This window comes from Prionailurus viverrinus, chromosome A2, assembly GCF_022837055.1.
Source record: "Prionailurus viverrinus isolate Anna chromosome A2, UM_Priviv_1.0, whole genome shotgun sequence".
NCBI lineage: Eukaryota > Metazoa > Chordata > Mammalia > Carnivora > Felidae > Prionailurus > Prionailurus viverrinus.
The window spans coordinates 150,791,963-150,815,003 of NC_062562.1; the positions used below are offsets into that span (position 1 = coordinate 150,791,963).

The window sequence follows — 23,041 nt, forward strand, 5'->3', positions numbered from 1 at the left end:
CAGAGACTGGCAAGTAGCAACATAGGTGCCATACAAAAGTTTTAGCTATGTACTATGGAGCTCAATGAAGGAAACATTTCATCTATGGGTCAGTGGTTGCAGGGTCAAAAAGGAGATGATATTTAAAAGGAATTTGAACTACTGAGTATGATTTTGAAAGGTGTAGAGAAAGAAGTCCTTCCAAGTGCAGGAAACAACAGGGAGAGGCCTGGCAGAGTGATACTAGGGATGAGAACTTCAATTTAGATGAAACAGAGAACCTATGTAGAGATGTAATAGAACAAAGATTGAAAAACACATTCCATTTGTATCTGGAGAGTCCTGGGTACCAGGGAGCGGGATTTATATTTCATAGGGAGGTATAGGAGTGATTGATTGTAATGCTAATGCTTTCCTTAGTATTTTCCAAATAATTTCTTGGACAGTATCTTCAAGTTGTTGTTTGAAAAATAACCCAAAGGTAGAGTAAGTGGGAGTAAGGCTCTGCTAAGGAGCCAGTGGGCAGGGACTTGCTGATGCAGAGCAGTGACTGGGGGTGGCTATACCATACTGTTCCATAGCAGTGACCTGGAGAACAGGCAGAGCTCTAGAGTTCTTGTCCTGCCTACCAGCCAGCAGTAGCTGAGGTGGAAGGAAGCAGGTGCCATTTCTGGGTTTGACAGCTTTCAGTAAACCCCCCTTTCCACTGCCCTCCTCCACTCTTGTCCTGGTCTGAGTACAGGAAGTGGGTGGTGAACACTGTGTTGGACCCTATGAGCAAAGGACCTTTTTCCTCTAAAGTTGATTGCCTAGTCTTCAAGGTGAATATTGGAGCCCAGTGTCAGCGTACTGTATTTATATGAACAAGCTTATGCTTTCCCCTCGCTGGATCTTCAAAGGGAAGAGAGTTATTAGAACACTCCTAAGGTGCTAGACATGCACCAGTGGCTATCTCAGAGAGTTTGTGCAGGGAGGTAGTGCAACAACACACGTAAAATGGTTATCATTTCCTGGCACAGAGTTGACACAATATTAAGTTCCCTTTCTGTCACTTTTCTATGTCAGGGAGCAGCACAGAGTAAGTCATCTCTTATCTCCTTGAACCCCTGCCCCCCACCCAGGTAACTGAAAACATATTACATCCTTTATCAATTATATTCCCCATTCCTGCAGACATTTTCCATAGGAGATGGTTTCAGAGTTGCCTCTTCCCAGCCACTTCTTCTGGACCTCTATGGGTTGATGTTGTCCCTCAATGACACAATACCTGGAAGACCACTCAGTTCTCCAGGTAAGGGCTGACCAGTGAAGGAGAAACAAAAGGGTTCCCGCACCTCGCCCTAGATACTAAAATGCTGTTTTTCCAGGTTAAGATTTCTTTAGGGTTTTATTTTATTTTGTTTTGTTAAGCAGCAACAACTTGCTGTTGACTCATATTTAGCTTCCAGCCAACAGAAACTGGAGTCTTTTCTTTTTCCCCATGTGGTGCCATTAAGCCATCTCAACCCCACCCAGGTCTTGGACATTTGTTTGTTTTTACAGATCTGAATAAAGGACTTCTCATGTCTGTTAAATTCCATCTTGTTAGGTTCATTTTCTCCATTCTAGCTTCTAGCACATTAACTATCCTGTCCCAGCCCTATCCCATAAGAACCAGATACCAATCTTCTTTAAAATAGATTGAGTTTTAATGGTATCCTTTACTGAAATTTATTAAAAATTTTAAAAGGGGCAGCAGCCCCCCCAAAAAAGGCAGCCCAAAGCTCTGGGACCTGCCACAAGAGGCCTCTTAACAGAGCGAAAGGAAATTCCGTAAGTGCCCCTCTTTGGGTATGGTCATTCAACTGGACATGAATTCACCTAATTGATCTAGAATCCAGTTCCCATTATTACACCCTTTCTAAAATAAATTATGAGGGGACTTGCCAAATGCCTTGCCCACGTAGACAATTTATGCTGTATTCACTCCATCTTCCATTCTAGAAACTCTACCAGAAATGAAATGAATCTAGAGTGCAGTGGCTTCCTCTTTGTGAATACCACATTTACCACGACCTGGGGCATTGCCCTTCCATCCCTCTTCCCTACACAACAGTGGTCTCTAAAACATACTCCCTTTTTCACAAAGGCAGCACTGTGAGAAAGATCATGAAGAGCATGAGTCTGGGCTTGAATCCTGGCTCCTCCAATAGCTGGCTGTGTGAACTTGGGCAATTTGTCTCACCAATCTGTGCCTCAGGGTCTTCATCAGTAAAATGGGGATAAGAATAGAGGCCACTTCATCAGGTTGGTAGGAGAATTGAATAACTCAATATTTGTTTAAAGCATGTAGAACTATTTCTGGCCCATTCATAAGGAATATAAAAATTCTTGTTAAATAACTAAGTGAAAAAAATAATAAACCCAGTGTGCTGGTATACAGGTGTCAGAACAAAGCCTAAAACATCAAATCATGGACACCCCTCTAGTGGCCGAGTATAAATAGCAACAAAACACACCACAGCAAACATAAACTGTAGTTTTCTTAAAAATAACCCACAAGCCTTGTAACTGACCAGAGGTAGAGTCTCTGTTAACTTCTCAATACTTTAGAGTCAAAAAAAAAATTATTAGGGGAATACATTACGTCTCCAGAACTTATGACTTCTTATTACTGTCTAGTAGTCATATGTGTATTTTGTATTAATGAGCATATGCTTTCCTCTTCCAAATCATTTTAAATACTCTAATTGGTACTAAATAATTGAATAGCACAACACTTTCTATTACTTTTACTTTTACCAGAAAAAAAGTCTATATAAAATCGGGATATCTCTTAAGTTCCTGTGCATTTTATACTCTACTTCAGATTGAGGAGAAATTCACATAACATTAAATTCACCATTTTAAGGTGAACCATTCAGTGGCATTTAGTACATTCACAATTTTATACAACCCTCACCTACCTCCATCTAGGTCCAACACATTTTCATTACCCCAGAAACTCTGTGACCATTACATAGCTAATTAAACTCCCCATTCTCCTCTCTCTCAGCACTGCCCTGACAATGACCAACCTGTCTTCTTTCTATAGATCTGCTTATTCTGGACATTTCAAATAAATGGAATCATTCAGTATGTAGCCTTTTGTGTCTGACTTCTTTCACTTAACATAATGTTTGTGAGGTACATTCATGCTGTAGCATGTATCAGCACTCCATTCCTTTTTATGGTTGAATAATATTCCATTATATAGGTATTCCACCTTTGTTTATCGATTCATCCACTGATGGATATTTGGATTATGTCCACCTTTTAACTATTGTGAATAGTGCTGCTATAAACATCCAGCACATGTATTTGTTTGAATATTGATTTTCCATTCTCTTGAGCGTATACCTAAAAGTGAAACTGCCAGTGCATATGGTAATTCTAAGTTCGATTTTTTGAGTACCCACCAAACTGTTCTCCATAGTGGCCGCACCATTTTACATTCCCACCAGTATTGTAAGGAGTTCCAATGTCTCTATACCCTCACGTGTTTTATTTTATTTTTTTAATTAATTTGGTTTTTTTAATGAAATTTATTGTCAAATTGGTTTCCATACAACACCCAGTGCTCATCCCAAAAAATGCCCTCCTCAATACCCATCACCCACCCGCCCCTCCCTCCCACCCCCCATCAACCCTCAGTTTGTTCTCAGTTTTTAAGAGTCTCTTATGCTTTGGCTCTCTCCCACTCTAACCTCTTTTTTTTTTCTTCCCCTCCCCCCATGGGTTTCTGTTAAGTTTCTCAGGATCCACATAAGACTGAAAACATATGGTATCTGTCTTTCTCTGTAGGACTTATTTCACTTAGCATAACACTCTCCAGTTCCATCCACGTTGCTACAAAAGGCCATATTTCATTCTTTCTCATTGCCACGTAGTACTCCATTGTGTATATAAACCACAATTTCTTTATCCATTCATCAGTTGATGGACATTTAGGCTCTTTCCATAATTTGGCTATTGTTGAGAGTGCTGCTATAAGCATTGGGGTACAAGTGCCCCTATGTATCAGCACTCCTGTATCCCTTGGGTAAATTCCTAGCAGTGCTATTTCTGGGTCATAGGGTAGATCTATTTTTAATTTTTTGAGGAACCTCCACACTGTTTTCCAGAGCAGTTGCACCAGTTTGCATTCCCACCAACAGTGCAAGCGGGTTCCCATTTCTCCACATCCTCTTCAGCATCTATAGTCTCCTGATTTGTTCATTTTGGCCACTCTGACTGGCATACCCCCACGTGTTTTAAAGTAGTCCCTCATCATCCTTTCTATTTCTGTAAAATCAGTAGTAATGTCTCCACTTTCATTTCTGATTTTAGTTATTTGTGTCTCCTCCTTTTCTTCTTTGCCATATATGCTAAAGGTTTTTCAGTTTTGTTGATCTTTTCAGAGAAACAACATGTGGTTTAATTGGTCCTCTTTGTTGTTTTTATATCATCTATTTCATTTGTTTCTGCTCTAATCTTCATTCGTCCCTTCCTTTTGCTAGCTTTGGGTTAACTTTGCTTGTCTTTTTCCAAGGTATAAAGTTGGGTCATTGGTTTGAGATCTTTCTTCCTTTTTAATGTGTTCAGCTATAAACTTCCCTCTGAGCATTGCTGTCACCGCCTCCCATGGGTTTTAGTATGTTATGTCTTCACTTTCAAAGTACTTACTAATTTCCATTGCAATTTCTTTTTTTAAGTTTGCTTGTTTGTTTATTTATTTTGAGAGAGAGGAGAGAGACAGAGAGACAGAGAGGCAGCGAGAGCAGGAGAAAGAGAACCCCAAGCAGGCTCTACACTGTCAATGCAGAGCCTGACGTGGGGCTTGAACTCACGAACCACGAGATCATGACCTCAGCTGAAACCAAGAGGTGGCCACTTAACTGACTGAGCCACCCAGACACCCCTGTTGCAATTTCTTATTTGAGCCATTGGTTGTTTATGAGGGTGTTGTTTAATTTCCATATATTTGTGATTATATGCTACTTTAAATCACACTTCATAGTCAATGTTAAATTCTATATATTCTACCTTAAGGATCTTATTTGAATCCTTACTAAACCTCATTTTCTTGTATTTATCATACCATTTAGACAAATTGTTTTTGGATTCCGATTTCATCATTCAATATATTTGGCCTAGAAGACTTTTATCAAATAAATGATAAAAATGTAGAACAGGATTAGTTAAGATATACCTGTCTTCATAATTAGTACATAATTATACATAACAGTAGCAGTTCACTTTATTCTTTTTTTACCTTTTGAAAAAGTAAAAGGTTAGGATTGAAGATCCCAGCCTACTTTCTTCAGACTATAAATCCTTAATATAATTTATATTCTACAAATATAATTAAATACGCTATAATCTTGCTGTGATGGTTCATTTTATGTATCAACTCAACTGGGCCACAGTGCCCAAATATTTGGTCAAACATTATTCTGGAGGTTTCTATGAAACTGTTTTTTGGATATGGTTAGCATTTAAATTGGTGGACTTTGAGTAAAGCATATTACCCTTCACAAAGTGGGTGGGCCTCATCCAATCAGTTGAAGGCCTTCTGGGAAAAGACTGACCTCCCCCTTGCAAGAAGGACTCAAACTATACCACTTCCCTGAGTCTCCAGCCTGATGGCCTACTCCATCGGATATTTGATTTACCAAGCCTCCACAATCGTGTAAGCCAACTCTTCAAAGGAAATCTCTCTTTATACACATACATGTTGTTGCTTCTGTTTCTTTGGAAGAGTGACTAATAAACGTGTTATGTAGTATTATTCTGAAGCTAAATATTTCCCTTTTGTCCTCTGATTTATACTTTGTTTCCAGAGTAAAACCTATCCAGAACTTAATTTCTCATGTTGGATTCCATCATGCATTCATTGATTCATTCATTTGGCAAACATTTACTGAACATCTACAATGCACCAGGCACTGAACACAAGGCAGTGGACAAATAAGGAAATATATAGCATGTCAAATGGTGGTAAGTGTTATGGAAAGCAACAAAGGGCAGGATGCAGGGGGTATTTACGAGGATACAGGAGTGTTACCATACACCTTCTGTCTTCTTCTCTAGATCTGTTCCCTACCTTTCTTCACTCCATTATCTGTCATCAGAGGGTGATATGTATAGACTACACAATATACTCTTTTGTACTTCGGCATCCAGGTTGGTTTGGCTGGTTGGAGCGCTGGCAAAGGATTACAGGAAAAGAAAAGAGTTGATTTTGGATATTTCTTCTTCTGGCTCCTTTCCTATCACATTACCATGTTTCAGCTATATCTTTCTACTGAAGCTTTTGCAGGTGGGATGTCCATCTCACTACACCTGTCTCTCTTAGGGTTCTAATAAGCTGCCCTTGCCTGGTACGTTTCAACCTCGGGCACTTCTTTCCCCTAGGGGACATTTAGTGATGTGTGGAGATCATCTTCATTGTCCCGACGGGGGGAATGCTACTGGCATCCAGTGGGCAGAAGACAGGGACGCTGTTATACATCCTTAAAATGTGCAGAACATCCCTCCCCCAACCACATAAAATTATCTAGCCCCAAATGTTGCTAGTACTGAGGTTGAGAATCCCTGCCTTGCCCCCTTGGGCCTGGGAGTTGGTAAGTAAGGGCTCCAAGCCGTTCCTGGCCCAGAGTTACTGTACCATCCCTCACTGTTTCTCCAAAACCAAACCAACACCTGTGTAAACAGTTCCTTTTATTAAACTTTCCTCTAATTACACGTTTCCTTCTGGGACTGAAACTGATACAAGTTGTCAGTCAGATTCAGTGACTCCAACAGAAATAGGCCTAGAGAATCAAAAGAGAGGAATTTATTGGGAAGAATTGATTGCATGGGTATTGGAATACCTGAGGGGCCAAATAATTCACATTAAAGAAACCTGGAAATCAACAATGGCTGGAAGCCACTAGCATTCCTAGGCTGGAGGAACAAAGGGTTGGACAAGAGAATGATAGGAGAACATGTAGGCTTGTACCTAACAACGAAAGTCCCTTCTAAGTAAGATGACATTTCAGTAAGAACTTGAACGAATGAATAGGCAAACCATGTAGATATTTGGAATAAGAATTTTCTGGGTTGCAGGGAAAAGTGCAAAGGTCCTAGGAAGTAGCATGCTTAGTGTATTAAGAGGAAAGTATTGCTAATGATCCCACAACAGAAAGAATGAGTGGGAAAGTGGTGGGAGGTAAGATCAGAGGTTAAGACAGGCAGCAGACAATATGGGACTTTATGTGCCATACTGTGGACTTGGGTTCTGGCTCTGAGATGAAGTCATTGACAAGTTTTGAGCAGAGGAGTAACAATGTGATTATGGTTTAGAAGGATCCTTGTGACTGCTGTGAGGAAAATAGACTTTTAAAAAAAATTTTTTTTATTATTATGTTTATTTTTTGAGAGAGAGAGAAACAGAGCGTGAGTGGGGGAGGGGCAGAGAGAGAGGGAGGCACAGATTCCGAAGCAGACTCCAGGCTCTGAGCTGTCAGCACAAAGCCCAACGCAGGGCTCAAACCCATGAGTGTGAGATCATGACCTGAGTTGAAGTCGGACGCTCAACCGACTGAGCCACCCAGGTGCCCCAGGAAAATAGACTTTAATGGAGCAAGAGATGAAGAGAGAGAAAGAGAGCAGTTGGGAAATTATCTCAATAATCTAGGGAAGGCAGCTTGAGTGAGGGCCCAAGGGGTAGATGAGAAGAGGTAGGTTTTTGCACATATGTTGAAGGTAAACCCAACAGATTTGGTTGGGTGATACGTAAGTGTGAAAGAGTCAAAAATGGCTTCAACTTGAGAAGTGCAGTTTGGAGAGAAAATCAGGAGCTCACTTGTGGACACATTAAGTTTGAGATGGAGACTAGATATCCATTCAGAGCTGTGGGGGAGGGCCATTGGATATATGATTCTGGAATTTGGGGGATGTTTAGATGAGAGATATAAATATGGGAGTCATTGGCATAGGAGCATTTGTCTTAGTTTGGGTTCCCCTAGAAGCAGACCCTGACAAGAATTTGAGTGCAAGCAGTTTGTTTGGGAGGAAGGTCCAGGAATTACCAGTAGAGAAGTGAAAGCAAAAGAGGAAGGAAGTAAAAGGTACACTATGAAGTAAGTTATCCCTTTTGGCAACTTAACTCTATTCCCATTGTGGAATTCTAGGAAAGAGTGTAGAATAGGCCTCAAAGGCATCCTGAGGGATCAGAAAGCTAGGTTTATTACCCACCAAATTGCCATCCATCTTTGGTTGAGGGCTTGCTCTTGGGGACATTTACTCTCTAGGACTTCCAGGTTTCTCCATAGGAGAGTCCAGTACTGCCTGGGCCAATAAAAGCCCCCTTGATAGAACATCAGAAGTGAGGATCCAAGTAAGCAGCGCTCTGTGTGCACAGGTCTTAAAGAACATAGGTGGGGGTTCCAGTCATGAGATGGTCCAGCGTCACCCCCAGAGTGAGTGAGGTTAGAGAGAGATGTCTGGTCTTCTATAAGCTCTATAAGCATTCCATCATTTAGAGATCAAGGAAATAAGAAGGAACCAGCAAAGGAGACTGAGGAGAGGCCAATGAAAAAGAGAGAATGGAGTCCTAGAAGCCAAGTTCAGAAAGTGCTCCTAAAGGTTGGAAGCGATTAGCTACCAAATGCTGCAGAAGGTTCAAGTAAGGTGAGGATTGAGGATTGACCATTGGATTTAGCAATTTGGAGGTCACTGGTGACCTTGAGAAGATCCAAGGAGCAGTGGTTCAAGACAGGGAGTGAGTTCAACAGAAAAAAGAAATCAGAGACAGTCTGTAGAGACAACTTTTTCAAATAGTTTTGTTGTAGAGAAATTGTATGCTAGCTGGAAGGAGATGTGGGGGTCAAAAGAGATGTGTGTGTGTGTGTGTGTGTGTGTGTTTAAGATGGGAAGTGTTGCAGCATGTTTGTGTGTTGATAAGAGTAATCCAGGCAAAAGGGAAAAACTGATAATGCAGGAAAGAGAGGAAAAGTCACAGAAGTGATATTCTTGGTACACAAGAGGGAACGGGGTCTGTACACAGCTAGACAGAACTGCCTTAGGAGCACAGATATGTATCAGTAGTGACAGAGGGAAGGCAGAGGGTAGCTGTGGAGGTGGTGGAGTGTGTGGAAATGCTCTTCTGAATTGCAGTATTTTTCACAGAAGCAAGGAAGTCAGCTAACATTTGAGGGTGGAGGAGGAATTGTTGAAGGGTTGGGGAGAGAGAAGAGGTATGAAATAGTCGTTCAGGATTGGGAATAGTGGAGAGAAATAGAGAAGGATGGCCAAGAAGCAACTGGCCTTAGTGATCATGACTTTGAAGTGAGTGCAGTCAGCGTGGTTGAGTCTGTCTCCAGCCATGTTCAGCTGCTTGGGTGTGGCCATGGGGTAAGACAACCAGGCTGACTGCTCTCACTTTAAATTAGACTTGACCAAAGGTTGGGTGTGCTTTGTTTACAATGCCCAGCATTTCATTTCGCTCCAGAAATGAGGTTTCTTGGGGAAATCATCCTAAATTCTCAGATTCTAGAGAATACGTTTATAAGCAAATGGAGAAAAAAGAGATTTGTGGGAAGATCAAAGCAGAACTTGCTTTATTGAACACATTTTGAAAGTGTTGCTCTGCCAAAACCGATCTGGGACTCAGCAGGAAACAATAGGTCAACCCCTTTACCTTCGATAAATGTAGTGAGCTGAATTTCCTCTCTGAGTTTCTTGACTCTGGTGAACTCTATAGCCACTGATTAAGGAACTGGAACCCAACATGCCATTTAACTGTTAGAGTTCTAAATAATTTATTCCAGTTTACAAGAGGCTGAGTGTACTACAACCACAGGGAATGTAAAAAGCAAGAAAGGTGTTTTTGAAGTTGCCCCACCTTCCTCTAGTAAAATTGTCTTACTACTTTTGCAGATAGAGCTCACATCTTTGATGAGCCTCTGGTCAAAGATTCCAGTAAGAAAACTCTTGAGACAGGGAGCTGTATACTTTGGACTTTCATTTTACCCCCGGCCAAAGAGAATTAACATACTGAGTCTTTGTGTCCCAGTAGCTAGTTTCTGAACAAGGTCAAACAGCCCATTTATGAGTGCTCAGAAGACATCCATAGCATTAAGCCACCAGATAAAGGCAATGAAAAGGCAGGCACAGTGGTTGAATATTGTGCCCCCAAAAGATATGCCCAAGTCCTAACTCCTGGAAACTGTGACTGTGACCTTGTTTGAAAACAGGATCTTTGCAGACATAATTAAGGATCTTGGGATGAGATCATCCTGGATTTATGGTGGGCCACAAATCGAATGCCTGGCATCCTTACAAGAGAGGGGATGAGACACATAGAGACGCCAAGAAGGGCAATGTGAAGATGGAGAAAGAGACGCATGGCGTCCATGAGAGGCAAGGAAGTGATGGGACGGGCACATAATAGTCTCCCTCCGCTTCTCCCGAAGGAACCAGCCCTGCTGACCCCTTGATTTCAGACTTCTGGCCCTACTGAACAGAAAGAGGATAAATTTCTGTTGTTCAGGTTTGTGGTGACTTGTTATGGCAGCTGTACAAAACTGATGCAGGGAATGAACTCACATTTTAATAAAGTGAAAAGTGCATAGTCAGGAAAATGGTACTGAATGAAACGTTCTTGGGACTAGGGAAAGAGGCTGGGACCACTTGCATTTCCTAAAACCTTGGGGTGTTTCCCTTAGTTTCCCTCTAGAAGAACATAGCTAGCTAGCTTCTCCTCCTGAAATCATGCCTCCTGACAGTCTGGAAAACATGCCCGTGAGTCCATTGCTTCATTTCCATGAAGGTGTTTGCAAGTATCCGGCTCCCCCAACAAATCCTACCCTCATGACTTCATCAGCCTGATTCTGCAGTCCTGAAATTTCTGCTTGTAACAGGTCCGAGCTGAGAAGTCTGTACTTTAGAGAACAGCCTCCCAGACACCTGTCTCCCCCTGGATTCCTGTCTCATCTGTAGTGAAAAGAAGTAACAGCTAGCACCACACTTTGATGTGCTTTTTTTTCATTCTGATCTCTACTTTAATGCTCACACTCCACTTAGGGAACTCTTGCCTCTCCTTCAAGACTTGCCCAAATGCCTTCTGCTCTGTGATGGTCTCCTTGGAACCACGGAATCAATTATGTTTTCTTCTACATTCCCACAGAACTTGAGCACCTCTGTTAAAGGGCATAATTAAATTTTATTACAGCCTATTTTTTACCTATCTGTCTTACCTGAAACACTCCAGAGGAAGTGTTATTCATGTCTGAATCACCAGCAGTTGGTCTAGCTCAATAAATACTTTTTGTATAAACTAAGGAAAGCAGTATCTTAGAAAAGTCCACAATAACCAAATTCAAAGGTTCTCAAAAATATACAACTGCTGTTAATTAACTTCATTTATTTTGGATTTCAAGCCATTAGCACTTGGCAAAGAAACAAAGCAACATAGAAATTAGTACGTCCCATATGAGTAAAGAGTTCAGTGCAGAAGTTTGGAGGTAAGTGTTGACTGCTTTGCCATTAGCAAGAGGGAAACTTCTTTCCCGGAGATAAAAAGGGCAATGGATGGCAACATTCTTCAACACATGGGAGATAAGTTCTTCCTATTTTGGATGAAAGTTTAGCAAAAGCTTTCTAGAATTAACCACTGAAGAAGCACAATGAACCACATTTCCTTCATCTGGTCACTGCAGAAAGCTGAAGTGTTCACAGCAGATGGTGTTCAGTGTGATGTTATCATACCATGGCTTATCCAAATGTCTCCTTTCATCATGTTTTGTTTGGAGTTATACCTGGAGTTTTATGTATTTGAAAATATTCAAAATGAATCCTCAGTTGTTGAAGAAACATGGATTGTGCTCTAAGCTTATATGTGAACATGTTCTGTAGAAAAGATGAAAACATCCAAGTGAACAGAGGCCCAGAGCATAAATTTAAGAGGAGGGTTTGAGTAGGTAAGTATGTATGTTCTCATGGGAACACACAGCTGCTGCCAACAAAAACCATGGGAAAAGGCCACAGACTCTTTCTATGATTCAGGCTAAAATCAAATTTGTAAAGGAGTCAAAATACCCATGAATCATCTCCTCTTTCAACCACCATGATCATTACTATCTCCAAGTCAAAAGCGGGCCAAGAGTTACAATGAAAACCAGCCTGTTGTGACAACTGGAGATGTTTGTACTAAGTAATCTCCCTGCCAAGGAATTCTGGCAGCTTCTAACATCCCCCAAATACCCTTTAAGTTCCTTTGCTTATTAAGACCCCCATAATCTGGTACTATAATTGCTATCTCATCTAATTTGTGACCACTTCCCCATTTTGGTCGAGGTGGTCTTTTCACTACCCGGTACACTTTCATGTTCATTCATGCCAAAACTTGACTCACTCTTTGTCCCCCAGTTCATGTTCCTTCTTCTTCAGGTATTCAAACCAATTTGTTCTTAAATTCCAGTCCCAGTACCATCTGATTGGTGGGGTCTGTCATGACTGCTGACCATATTTGCATTACCCTGCTCTTAATTCCCATACTGACACTTCAGAGCTAGAATCACAAGCTAATGTTTCTTTCTTTTTGTTTGTTTATTAGAGAGAGAGAGAGAGTGCAAGTCAGGGAGGGAGGGAGGGAGGGAGGGAGGGAGAGAATTCCAAACAGGCTCTGCACACAGTGAAGCCCCAATGTGGGGCTCGAACTCACAAACCATGAGATCATGACCTGCGCCGAAGCTGGATGCTTAACCGACTGAGCCATCCAGGTGCCCCCCAAGCTAATGTTTCTTTTGAAATCAGTCTATCATCTATGGACACTCATTGGATTCACACACTGCTAGGAGCATAATGGAGATTTCTGGTTGACTTTCTAGCTATTGTCTTTGTTGCTCACCATTGTAAACACGTCTTTCCTTCCCAAAGATGACCAAGATAAGTAAGGGCTCTTGTTCCTTTTTAATCCTATGCAAGGGAAACATCTCTCCCCCTTCTAGGCAAAAAAGAATCAGTTCGTACTAAACTGGTGAAAGCTATTGGAATCTTGACCTTTAACCCCTTCCAAACTGCATAAACCTCAGCTAAACTACAAATCAGTTACTAGTTGAGAAAACCCTATGCAGATAAAGGAATACTGGTTTGGGGTACCACTTGGAATAAGTGGTCTGGATCCCAGATTTTGGATATCCAGACTGTGGAGTCACTAATAGGCATATTCCATAGTCAGGATTCAGAATAAGAGTAATTCTTTTGGAATCTGAATCTTGCGGGGAAAAATAAATGAACAGGGCTAGATTCAGGTCTCAGAGTCTGGCAATCACAGTTTAGTCACGAACAGATAATGGAATCTCTGTAACATTTGCTTAACATCTAAAACCTCAAAATGCCTCCATTTCTAGGGCAATGTCATCTTTGTATCAAGAAACCATTTCTGGGCATGGAGACATTTAGCCTGGTATTTTATTTTATTTTATTTTAGCCTGGTATTTTAAAAAGTCACACTAGTTCATCTGTGCTGATTGAGGGGAAAACTGAAAGAAATTTTTTTTCCACCTCTTTAACTGAACAAACTGTAGCTGCCCTTGAATGACCTTTCTGTAGCTTACTCACTGCGTAAGTCACTGTCAAAAATGTTTACACCTTTCCCCTCCATGAAAGGGACATCCTTCTCCCACTCCTTTACTTTGGTTTGGCCATGTGACCTGCAGCTATGTAAGATTAAATGACTGTTATTCTACTGAGTTTGGGGGAAAGTTTGTTACACAGAGTTCTTGTGGCAACAGCTAACTGATGTACATACCATTACCTTCATAGGTAGGTAGTTTCCGAAGTTTCCAGATTTTCCGAAGTTCTGTTTCAGCTCCCAGAAAATGCCATTCGTGACCCTGAAAGATGCAAATATAATATTTTCCTATGGGCTTCTAGATCAAATGGCGTAGTTGCTTCAGACACATGCTTCTATTTTTTTTTTTTTTTCAATTTCCGACATCGTGTTTCCTGCGGAATATTGCAAGTAGTCACAGGGAAATGTGATGTCTCTATGTGCACAGGTTACTTGATTCCAGGCCCAGAGGGATCTGGTTGTGATCCCTAAATCTGTCACTATGTCATGGACCGCTGAAAAGTTGAAGGTAGGAGGCTACATCAGCCAGGGGCTCAACAAGAAACAGAGGGCACACTCAGTTTTGTTGTGTAGAGGCTTTTTATTTAAGGAACTATTTATAGAGATACCGGTAGGATTACAGGAACCCGCGGGGGAGGAACAAGAGACTAAGGACAGCAGAGATCATTTGCAATCCCCAGCCTGAACAGCAGGGGGAGACAACCCTATTACCAAGACCCTGGTTGAGAGCTAAAGTCAGAGAGGAACTTCCCCATGGTAGCTGTGGTTTGGTGATAAGGCCATAGACCTCAGGGAAGCAGAGTGTTTGGGAGGGAATAAATGCCCTGGCATCTCTCTCCATCCACATTCTGACCTCCTGCTGGTGCCTCCTACTTGCTAGAGGGTGACATAGCCCATAGAGGTCAGCTTCCCAGGGCAAAGAACACAGAAGAGGAAAACAGAACAGATCTGGGGAGAACCAAAGAATAATCAGAATACAGGATACCTCAGAGATATCGCGGACTCAATTCCAGACCACCACAATAAAGTGAATATTGCAATAAAGTGAGTCCAATGAAGTTTTTGGTTTCCTAGTACATATAAAAGTTATGTATAAACTATAATCTAGTAAGTGTGCAATAGCACGATGTACATACCTTAATTAAAAATTCTTTATTGCTAAAAAGTGCTAACCATCATCTGAGCTTTAAGTGAGTTGCCACCATCTTTTTGCTGGTGGAGGGGCTTGCCTCAATGGTGATGGCTGCTGACTGATCAGGGTGGTGGTTGCTGGAGACTGGGGTGGCTGTGGCAATTTCTTAAAATAACACAACAATACATACACCGTATTGATTGATTTCCTTTTTTGCAAATGATTTCTCTGTAGCATGTGGTGCTGTTTGATAACATTTTACCCACAGTAGAACTTTCAAAATTGGAGTCAATCCTCTGAAACTCTGCCACTGCTTTATCAACTCAGTTTATGTCATATTCTAAATCCTTTCAACAAACTTCGCAGCATCTTCACCAGGAATAAATTCCATCTCAAGAAACCATTTCCTTTGCGCATCCATGAGAAGCAACTCCTCATCTGCTAAAGTTTTCTCATGAGATTGCAGCAATTCGAATATAATAATAATGAAAACATTTGAAAAATATTGCAAAGAATTATCAAAATGTGAGGCAGAGACCCAAAATGAGCAAACATGGGGAAAATGGTGCCAATAAACTTGCTTGACTCAAGGTTGCCACAAACCTTCAATTTGTAAAAAATACAGTACCTGCGAAGCACAATAAAACAAAGTATGACTGTAGATGTTCATTAACGCTTGACCCAGTTCTCTCAGGAAAAAAAAAAAAAAAACATGGCAGGAAGGGAGGCCAAAAATGGTGTCATGATTAGGGAAAGTGCATGGTCTTTCATTGCTAATTGATTAGCAAAAAGATGGAGATTTAGATAACCTGTAATTGGACCAGTAGGTTGCTTTGCATTGCACCTATGTCACCTTCAAGAATTTCTCTAAAAGCATCGTGACATAAGCCAGTGGCACTAGAAGGCATCAGTGAAATTAACACTAAAGTACCTGGAAGATAATATTTTGAGGAGGGCAATGAAACTAAGGCTCAGACCTGAATTTATGGATTTGGGATTGTGATTTAAGAAGAGATATGTTAATGGATAATGAGGCAAAACCTATCTTGGTGCCAGGAGATTTCTAGCATCTGAGCCACGAAACCCTAATGCTATTTCGATTTTGTGATATTCTTCAGATTCTGGACCTATAAAAATATTATGTGGAGATATTTACCAAACTTAACTCATGACACATCCATAAACCCAAACTTTCCAAAATATTTTAGGTGAGGGTGTGGAGGGCAAGGGATACTGAGGACTCCTGGGTCCATATACACGCATGCCTATACATACACCAGCATCAGCTGTCTTTCTTCAGCAGAATTACACTTCCTTTACATTTTTGGAAACAAAAGTATGCTCAAGTGAGTAAAACTAAAATATCAATATGTTGAGGGTACCTTTTATTACACACAGAAATATCTTAATATGCTGGGAAACAGTATTATACATTATACCAATTTGCTTTGAGAAATCAATTAGCTGACTATTCATCTGAACTCAAATATGTGAGACACACTTCCATGGTTTTGAGATCATTCCTTAAGCTGGATCTTTATCTCAGGAGAATTCTCGAACAGTAATATTTCAGGGATAATGCTAGGTAAACTCAGAGGAAATGAATTCTAGGTCCTTAGGAATGCTGGATGTGAACCATCTGAAGCATCAGAAGATTTACTACCAACATCTTCATCCTAATATTTTATTAGTGCGTTTGCTTGATTTAAAGCTAGCCTAGATCGGGTTTCTCCAGAACAGACCCTGACTAGGACCAAGGCTACAAGTTTATTTGGGAGGTGATCTCAGGAAACATTGGGCTGGGGAAGGGGCAGTGAGCCAGGAGATGAATCCAGGAGTATGCTACAGCTGTGGGAAACTTGGGCTCATTCCAAACGTGTTCCTCTAGGAGGTGGTGTAGAGAGAGCATACCTGGTCATTGTTGCACTCCAAGGATGAAAAACGTGGAGGACTTAGCCACCGAACCCCCACCTGTCATTAGTTTGAGGCTGTTCCCATGGATGTTAATGTGCTGGCACTTCCTGCCCGCCTGGCACCCAGAATGCTCCTGTGGTCAAAGAAAGCTCTCAGCCTAAGGGGTGCAGGTATTGGCAATAGAAAGCTTATCGGCACGTATAGGAATGTTGGGTTACAGGGGGATAAAAATGGTGTGCCAAAAGTACCTACTCAGAGGCATAACCAATTATAAACACATGACTAAATCTTTCTCTCAGTGGGAGGAAACCAAAAGGCCAGCAACCAAGGGTGGCAAGATCTGGAAAGCATAGACGGTAATCCTTCTGATAGCAGTCCTACTCTCTTCCCACACAGGATCCTTGCAAGCTTCTCCTCAACCCCCAGGCAGTCCCTGGAGGTCAGACTAAGGGAGGCCTGAGAACATTTTTTGCTTATCTTCTTGGAAGACATTGGGAACAGGTCAGGGAAGAAGCTATACAGAACACAGCAGGAGAATGCCATGCTTTTCGAATCAATGGTAACTTAGAGTCCATATTCGAAATAGTATTTCTCATGCTGTAAATTGTAATCATCCTATTTATCTACAGGCTTGAAAGCCACAGGATTATCTCTTCAAAGGGAAATATTGAAGCTGAGGTGCTTATTGTTCTTCAATAAAATTTCCACATAGTACTTTCCTTTTAGGTTTTATGGTATCTTACGTCCCAGCCTTACAAGCTTCTTGTACCTCTTAACATCAAATTGAATGAGCAACTATGACTTGGGCTGTTGGTATTTCCTAAATTGGGAATTGGAGAAGGGTTGAGGAAAGGGGAGTTTCCCCTGCCCTAAGCTTTCAGTGCCCTTTGAAAAGACAGTGGTTGATGCTGAGTCTAGAAAACTGGTTCTTATGTAGCTTTTAGGCTTATTTCCTCATCTCCTAACTTTATGGGAGGAAGGTTTTCTTTCAATAAAGTAAGGACTAGATAAGGAGTAAGTAGTTAATCAGAAAAGCGTGGTAGTAAATGTTCTGGGCAAGGGAACCACGTGTGAAAAACATATTAAGCCAAAGGGTGCGCTCATGAAAACATGTTCAGTATCTAGCCATTAGAGAAATGCAAATTAACACTAAATGGAGGTACTACTTCACACCCATTAGAATGGCTAAAATTTAAGACTGACAAATACCAAGTGTTGATGGGGATGTAAAACAATTAGAACTCATACATACTACTGGTGGGAGTGTAAAAGTGTGGTAAAGGGCGTGGTAGTTTCTTATAAAGTTAAACATATACTTACCTTATGATCAGCAATTGTAGATCCAGGTCATTGCCCAAGATAAGTGAAACTATATGTTCACAAAAGGAGTTGTATAAAGAGTGTTCATAGCAGTTTAATTCACAGTAGCCAAGAACTGAAAACAACCCAAAGGTCCATCAACAAGACAATGAGTAAGCAAGCTGTGGTATATTACCACTCAGAAATAAAAGGGATAAATTAGTAATGTTCTGATACCTGCAACACCATGACTGAATCTCACAAACCTGATGCTGAGAAAAGCAGCCAGACACAGAGGGTATATAATTAATGTTTCCACTTACATGAAGTTCTAGAATAGGCAAAACTCATCTAAAGTGGGAAAAAAAAATCAGTGGTGGCTTTTGGGGGACTTGGGGGATCAGCTGGGAAGGGCAGAGGACTTTCTCACAAGATGGAATGCTGGTAAGATTGTAGGTACACAAGTGTAACTAGTTATTAAGATTGTTCAATTAAGATCTGTGCATTTCAATGTATGTAAATTTTACCTTAAAAACTCTAAAAATAATGATAATTAAATAGGCTGGGGAGTGGGTGGAATAGATAAAACAAGAGTGGTAGAATATTCACAGTTAAAGTTAAGTGGGGCTCATTATACTATTCTGTTTATCTATGAAATCTTCCACACACACATGTAAAAAAAAAAAAACAATAAACAAGCATCATCAAAAGGCTTTAAGGGAACTGAAAATAGTTGAGAATGATTGAAGTGGAGTGTCTTTTCCACTCTTTCATCTCGTAGGAATCTTACCAGACTGTGCTGGACTGAAGATACCAAATCTCTTAGTCACATCTCACTTTACAGCACGGATGGTTACAATGACGAGCTAACATAAACTCTGCGGCAAAAACAGACATTTATATCTCGTGTATAAACATAACTTACCAAATATTGTTCCTTGAGGTACCTTGCAGCAATTGGAACAAGAACTTAAACATGAGCCATTTGGCTACCATGCAATATGGACATGTTTACTGGTACAGGCTCAGACCAGTATAATCCCCTTTCTTAACCTGGTAGAGCTCCTGAAGTCGCAGTAACTAAACTATACCACACCCAGTCAACAACTGATTTTTAAAAAGCCATAAATGTCTTATAAATCAAAAGTCATGTCTGAAAATATATAAGAAATACACCCAATAAATCATCACCTCTCATCACTTCCTGCTTTAAAACAGATTGATGCCAATGCTGTGAATGTTTCATACGAGTTTACATTAAAATTCCTTCATCTTAATGTAATGCAGTTGTGTGTGTGTGTGTGTGTGTGTGTGTGTGTGTGAGTGTGTGTGTTTGTGTATGTGTGAGAGAGAGAGAGAGAGAGAGAGAGAGAAATCACAGGTCTATGTAGACTTGTTAGAGTGAATTACAGATTTCCTTTTTAGGAAAAACTTAAAGCTCCCTTTAATTTTGCAGATGAGGGAACTGAAACCAGGAAAAATGAGATCACTGTCCAAGATAACAAGAGTAAGAACGTCACTCAGATCTTATTTCTTCAAGTTGAGATGGATCATTCTGCAACGTGCATAAATATGAAATCCTTTCCATTAGCTGTATCCACATTGAATAACTCTAGAGAACTTTATCTTGGCAGTTTACAGAACACTACACAAATTCAGAATTGTTCAAAATGTTTCCAGCGCATTAGTAGAAATGCACTTTTGAGCCATGGAGATTACTACGCTGGAACATGGTGACTCCTTCAAAAGACCTTGGAAAATACCGCCAATTTGCCATTTGCATATGCTTGCTGACCCAGCATTAGAGTAGATAATTGAACTACTCAAGATCTTTTCTTCTATTTTTTTTGCTTGTCCACATTTTTACTTGGGTGATATCACACACTACACCAGTTTTTTAAAGTAGTGTGTTATAGTCCCTTAGTGAGTTATGAGATCAACTTAATGGTACACAATTAGCATTTTTTAAAAAAAGAAACTAATTAGATTAGAAAATAGTGTACAATATACATACTTAGGGCAAGGATTATTTTGTAAAATTTTTGTTTCATATACCTATGTGTGGACACTGGGTGACAATATAAAACATTTATTATTATAGATCACAATTAAAAGCACTTGAGAGCCATCGGCTCTCAAAACTTAAAATTCCCACAAGCAATGTTCAAGGGTCTCCTAAGGACTTTAATGCTATAACTCTTGATTACTCCTTTCTCAACTCACTTGTTTGTGTTGCCTACTATTTTAATTCTCACTCGTAGAACCACACGAATGAGACATTATTATCATCATCAATAATATTATGCAATTTCTGAATTTACCTATATGTTTGTTAATTTCTTTGTACCTGTCAACTTTATCGTGGTAAAATTCACATCACATAAAATTCAGTTTTAACCACTGTAATGTGTATAATTCAGATGTACATTTAGTACATCACCTCTATCTGGTTCCAGAGCATTTTTATTATCCCAAAAGGAAAACTCTACAGCTGTTAAGCCGTCACTTCCCATTCCTCCCTCTCCTCAAACACTGGCGACCAGTAATCTGCTGTCTCTATGGATCTGCCTATTCTGAGTATTTCAAACAGAGTCATACAGTACGTGACCTTCTGTGTCTGGCTTCTTTCACTCAGCATAATGTGGTTATTGTGAATAGTGCTGCTATGAACATTTGTGTACAAGTATCTGTTTTCAATTTGGGGGGGGTGGTATATAACTAGAGGTGGGTTTGCTAGTTCATATGGTAATTCTATGTTTAACTTTTTGAGGAACCATCAAAGTTTTTTCCATGGCAGCTGCACCATCTAAAATTCCCACAAGCAATGTACAAGGGTTCTAATTTCTCCATATCCTCCCCAACACTTGTTTTCCATTTAAAAAACTATAGCCATTCTACTGAGCATGAAGTGGGTATCTCATTGCAGTCTTGATGTGAATTTCTCTAATGACTAATGATGTTGGACATCTTTTTGTGTGTTTGTTGGCCATTTGTGTATCTTCTTTGGAAAAATGTCTATTCAAGTGTTTGCCCCACTTTTCAACTGGGTTGTTTGTCTTTTTGTTGTTAAGTTATACAAGTTCCTTATAACTTCTGGATGCTAGACACATGATTTTTATGATTTACAAATAGCTCCCATTCTGTAGGTTCATTTTTGATAATATCCTTTGATACACAAAATTTTTAATTTTGAAGTCCAATTTTTGTTGTTGTTGTTGTTTCTTGTGCTCTTGGTGCCCTAAGAAACCATTGCTAAATCCAAGATAATGGAGATTTACCCCTATGTTTTCTTCGAAGGGTATTGTGGTTTCAGGTCTTTGATCCAATTTGAGCTAATTTTTTGTAGACTTCGTTCTTTTGCATGTGGGTATCCTGGAACTTGTTTTTAGAATCATCTTTCTTCTTTTTAAAGTACATTCTTTACAAATTCCTTTACAGAAGGTTTCTTGGTTGTAAATGCAATCTCTATTTATCTGAAAGTGTCTTTTATTGCCTTTGTCCTATAAAAATAGTTTTGCTAAATCCACAAATCTAGGTTGACAGTTATTTTCTCTTCAGAACTTTGAAGATATTATTCCACTCTGTTCTGGTTTCCATTGTTGCCGCTCAGATATTGATATCTACTTATCCTCTTTTGTAAATTATCTACCTTTTTTCTCTGCCTGCTTTTAAGATCTTCTATTTGTCTTTGATATTCTTTGGTTTTCCTAACATATATCTGGGTGTGGCTTTCTTTTTATTTCTCTATTTTGGACTCTTGTTTTCCGTTATCTCTGGATTCATGTCCTTTTGTCAATTTTGGGAGAATTTCAGCCTTTATATTTTCAAATATTGCCTCTTCTCTATTTTCTCCTTCTGGAACTCCAATTAGATGTGTTATACATATTCATTATATCCTCCATGTAGCTTAATCTCTCTTCCATATTTACTGCCTTGTCTGTATGTATTATAGTCTGAGTATTTCCTTCAGATTTAACTCTCTTCAGCTGCATATATTCTGCTGTGTAATTCATCCACTAAGACATTAATTATAATAATTATATTTTATTTATAAATGTCCTAAGTGGTTTTTTTTCAAACATGCCTGTTATTTTCATTAGATTTATATTTTGACACTTTTTCAGTTTTTATTCCATCTTTAATTTCTGGAAAAATTTGATCCACAATTATTTTATACTCTCTATCCAATCATTTCAATATCTTATTATATTTTATTTCTATGTTATGTTTTATTGTATTTAATTTTAACAAATCAGAAGTATTCACTGGGGATTTCTGTTTGTTTCTTCATGGATCAGTGGGGGTTGGGGGGAGAGGGAGGAGATTGACCTGGGACCACTCTAGCCTCCTTCAAAGACTCTTGGTTAAGGGAAGAGTTTCGCTCTCCACTTTGCAGAAAGCCCAAAGCCTTAAAGTTTCTATAGTTAAATAATATCTTAAATTTACAGACAAATAACTTAGATTACAGTTTTAAGCAATTTATCCTAAAGTCACACAACTAGTATAATAAATCGTGGGAGTAAAGTCAAAGTCTCCTGACTCCAAGCCATGCTTATATATTACACCACATTCTACCATTGAATGGACTTGATACTAATTGTTCAAATATGTGGCATTGCATACCAAAAAGAACGGGGAAAAATGCTCTCTTTGAACTAGTTGTTTTCTTCCCTTTCTTTTTACAGAACTGATGACTTCACTCATAACCTTGTTTACTGAAAGAAGCACATAGTTTTGATGAGTATAAATCCTCTATTGTGTATTTTTTTAACTTTTTAACTTTTTTTAACTTTTTAAATTTATTTTTGAGACAGAGAGAGACAGAGCATGAATGGGGGAGGGGCAGAGAGAGAGGGAGACACAGAATCGGAAGCAGGCTCCAGGCTCTAAGCCATCAGCCCAGAGCCCAACGCGGGACGAGAACTCATGGACCGCGAGATTGTGACCTGAGCTGAAGTTGGTCGCTTAACTGACTGAGCCATCCAGGCGCCCCCTGTATTGTGCATTTTTTTTAAAAAATAATTTGCACCATAAGAACAAAAATCTTTTCTTTCCTCCTTCTTTTTCTTCCCCCCCTTTGGTAATTGTTCAACTCCTAA

General features: G+C 39.9%; 1 long non-coding RNA gene across 1 annotated transcript in view; it reads right to left on the reverse strand.

The window, feature by feature from the left end:
- Positions 1-23,041, reverse strand: part of LOC125156493 (uncharacterized) — a 62,683-nt gene that overhangs the window by 26,819 nt on the left and 12,823 nt on the right. The window contains exon 2 of the long non-coding RNA XR_007148627.1: positions 13,781-13,859. This is a non-coding gene — a long non-coding RNA (uncharacterized LOC125156493). The remainder of the gene's footprint in view (positions 1-13,780; positions 13,860-23,041) is intronic.